The 4,193-nt window shown below is 35.7% G+C and overlaps 1 long non-coding RNA gene across 1 annotated transcript in view; it reads left to right on the forward strand.

Moving 5' to 3' along the window:
- Positions 1–739: 739 nt before the first annotated feature.
- Positions 740–4,193, forward strand: part of LOC108445737 — a 21,058-nt gene continuing 17,604 nt past the window's right edge. Inside the window, exon 1 of the long non-coding RNA XR_001860693.1 lies at positions 740–837. This is a non-coding gene — a long non-coding RNA (uncharacterized LOC108445737). The remainder of the gene's footprint in view (positions 838–4,193) is intronic.

Genomic DNA, 4,193 nt, shown 5'->3' on the forward strand with positions numbered 1-4,193 from the left:
ATTAATGAAAAATAAGACTAAATCTGCTTTTACAAGAGGATAAAATCTAACACTCCATCCAATCTCATATGAAACATTTGGGAATGCTTCTGAAATATGCTGCCCATTCACTAATTCTCTTGTTCATTCTTGGCTTTCTGGTTTTGTTAAAGTTAATGATCTTACACGAGAATTGCTGTTAATGAATGAACAACTACTTTACTATTTTTTTCAGCCCATCCTTTCCCAAAATCAAGTTGTTCCTACCAGAAAGATCTGTGGTATTGTCATGTACCAGTTTGAAAAACAAACCAGTGGGAGGCACCAAGTCAGAATAACAATTTAATAGGGAAATTAAAGAAAAGGGAAAAAAACCTAAAAGAAAACGCTGGCTCAAACTGACAGAGTCGAGATACAACCTGAGTCCCTGTTAGGCAGGGTGGTGGTAGCAGTCTGGTAGAATGGTGGCTGCAGTCCTCTGAAGCAGTGATCCTGTAGTAAAACAGTCTGCTCTTCCTCAGGAAGTCCAGTGGTGGCTGTGTAGCTCCTGTCCTTTGGAAATCCAGTGGGAAGGTTCTCTCTGGTGGTCAGAGTCCCAGATTATATCCACGATGGAATGCTTGGCTCCTCCGTCTGGGTGGAGCATCTCACAATGGGGTAATGAGTCATGAGGCCAAGTGTTGATTAGGCTCATTAACAGAAGATAGTCTGGAGGGAGTTATCTCTGAGTCATTCGGGAGGACAATGATGGGCCATTAACAGAAAGATAGTCTGGGGCCAGGAGGCAAGGAAACACTGCCTCACCTGATTTCAACAGCTCATGAGGACAGCAATAGAATACCCTGCAACCCAGGACATGTCAGTATTGTTTTCTACTTTGAATACCAAGGAGAACAATTCAATATTCAGCTGTTTGTCCTTTTTTTTCCCATTATGTGTATTTTCCTCAGTATTAGGACAGTTTCCAGACTGTCTGAATTATAAAAGGCAAATGAATCTTCAAAAGTTATGATATAAAATAACCAGAGAAAATGTCCCTTTAATCAATGAAGTACACTGTATCCTGTCTTTATGACCAAATCATGGTCCTATATTTTCATATGAAATATCAAAATAAGAAAATATACATTTCAGCCACCTTTGTTTCTGTTAGACTGGTATTTCAGATAGTGACTACACTGCAAACTAAAAAGAAACCTTTTAATCTTAAAAAACAAAACAGGGCAAAGCAAGGCAAAATCTCACCTATCTAAACTTTGAATAGCTCCACACACAGGTTTTTTTATTGTTGCATTTTGTGATGTCACATTTTTCTTTACTAAAATAACATGGATTATAATACCTAATCTTCATAAAATTTGCATATAGACAAATGCTATATTTATGTCTAAATTCTGAAGTTAATTTTTAATGACACAGCTCACTGAATAAAGAGTAAGCCAGTTTGCAAATATTTTATTTGATATGAGCAAAAAATATTTATTATAACATGCAGAAATAGATTTTGGATTTTGTGATTGCCTTTGGGTGAACAGATATTTTACTCAGTACATTTCTGGTGTAGATACAACTTTAGGAACTAGAGATAGTCACGCATTTTATTATAGGTGTATTTTTTTAAATGAGGCATAATTTTTGGGGTTTTGTTATGGAGTTTAAAGTGAAATAATAACTAAAACTTTAATATCATTATTATGGCATTTATCTAAAATAAACAATCATCATCATTCAGGTTTTCTGACTAAATAGATTGAAATCATCAACAATTCCTGAGAGCACAGCCTAGGAGGTAACTTTTTTGGAGAGTAGTATGTCTTTGTTTAATTATGGGATGTCATTATTACTAAAAAAGTGCTGAATACTGAGTGAAGTTTAAAGCTCTATGTACAAAGTTGCCATTTTCAGCTTGTTAAAATTGAAATGACTGAAAACAAGATTGACTAAGAAGAAGAAAACTAGATTCAGTAAGTAAATTAATTTGATTTTGATAACCAAACTGATTTTGCTGTCATCTGAAACTGGAATGCAACAACAGCTATTTAAAGTTTTCTGCATTTCTGAAGTAATTTTACAATGCAAGTTAGTCTATATTTTTTATTTGAAAGTCAAAGCCACTGTTTTTACATTTTAGCTTGGTTTTCCATAGCCATGTTTTGAGATCATACATAACTGATGCCAGACTTGTTTTTTAATTTACAAACATTTAGTTGCAGTTCATCTTTGACTAAGGATGTTATCTAACTTCCAGACTTGCACATCACTGAACTTCTGTTTTCACTAAGGAAAGCTGGTATTTTCCAAGGAACTTCTGAGTTTTCCTTTACCAGATCATATTTTCAGTACTTACCAAATAAATGGGAAAACAGGAAATTCTACTAGTAACACCACTCACCAGGGCAATGGCAATATGGAGAAACCCAGAAAAATTCAGTATCTCAGTAATTTTTCTAGTCCCTGTAAGCCAGTTGCCAGATTTAGCAACACTGGTTCAATCACAATCCAGTTAGATTTGAACAGAAGATAAATGGTGATGCCACTGGACTATTCCTCTTCCTTATGAGTTATTGGAAAACAGCAACTCCTCCTGAACACCAGAGATCCTGTAGGTCATTAGGAATGTATCCAACTAGACTGAGCTACAGGGCTGACTTCACACCCCAATGATATCTGTACACCACATGTGTCTGTCACACACATGAGATGGTGAGGCATTTTGCTTGACTAGCTGAGATGACAGATGCATTTGTGCTAATCCTGGTTGTGGAAACAGTTTATTCATATTTTCAGGATTTACCATAGCGGATGAGAGTTTGGGCTATTAATTTATTATATGGAAAAACATTAGTAATAGTAAAAATCCCTAAATTAATTGATTAATTTAAAAATTATTCACTTTGTCTGATAGCAGAACATGATCTAAGGACTCTTCAGCACTCATTCTAAGACAAAGTATATTCACAAGTTAAATTATTCATAATGAGGTAATGGAAGTTAAGAATCCATAATCACAGGAATATTTCTGAGAAAACTTCTGGTAATTGTTTTACAATTATGATTAATTAAACAGATTCTCCAAGAAAGGGTACTTAAATGAAATTTAGGGTTTATGAGGTTATGAAGCTACTAAGCTCTATCAGGCTCAAAGTCAGCTGTGTTCCTACTGATTGAATTGATAAAAATGACAATGATTCTAGAGGCAACAGATATTTTTGTGGGCAGTTTGAGAATTGGTGAGTGTATTACAAAACAGATGTAATCTACAATATATAATCATGCTACAAGTGGTACAAAACTATACACATGAAAACTGATGATTTTATAGAGGTATTTAAAAAATCCACTTCCAAAACCTATATTGAAATATATATATTTTCATGCTACTCTAAAAATCTGAAGCAATGTAATTAATTTATTTTTACTGTTGTTAGAGTTGTCTGTTCTTAATAAACAAGCATCCAATGTCAAGAACTGGAACAAGCTGCCTGGGCAAGTTGTTGAATCAATATACCCGGAGGTATTTAGAAGATGAGCAGACATGGTGCTTGAGGACATGGTTTAGTTGCAAACTTGGCAATGTCAGGTTTGTGGTTGGACTCGATGACCATAAGGGTATTTTCCAGCCTAGATGATTCTTTGATTCCCTGAAACCTATTAAATAATCTCTTGTGATAGCTGAAGAAGATGATTCAGTTGATTGGCTGCATATGAACTTTGCACCATTCACAACTTTATCAGCCTTCAAGTAAAATAGCTGGAGCTCACGAATAAAATAATAATGATGATGGGATAATAGCTCTGCTTTTATCAGCTAGCACTCTTTTCTCTAGTTTAAGTCTGAGAAGCTCTAAAAATATTATGTATTCCTTATCAGTTACTAATCACAACTAAGGTACACATAGAGCTGTCTGCAGATGAAAACATCAGTGACGATGACGAGTTCCTCTGCAACAACACCCTGATTCATCCAATATTAGAATCATAGAATAACCTGAGTTGCAAGGAACCGAAAAGGATCATCCAAATTCAACTCCTGGCCCTACACAGAATACCCCAAGGAATCACACCATATGCCTGAGTACATTGTCCAAACACTTCTTGAACTCTGTCAGGCCTGGTGCTGAGACCACTTCCCTGGGGAGCCTATTCAGTGCCCAAACACCCTCCAGGTGAAGAAGTTTTTCTAATACCCAACCTCCCCTGCCACAACTTCAGGT

This window comes from Corvus brachyrhynchos, unplaced genomic scaffold, assembly GCF_000691975.1.
Source record: "Corvus brachyrhynchos isolate BGI_N302 unplaced genomic scaffold, ASM69197v1 scaffold33, whole genome shotgun sequence".
Classification (NCBI taxonomy): Eukaryota; Metazoa; Chordata; class Aves; order Passeriformes; family Corvidae; genus Corvus; species Corvus brachyrhynchos.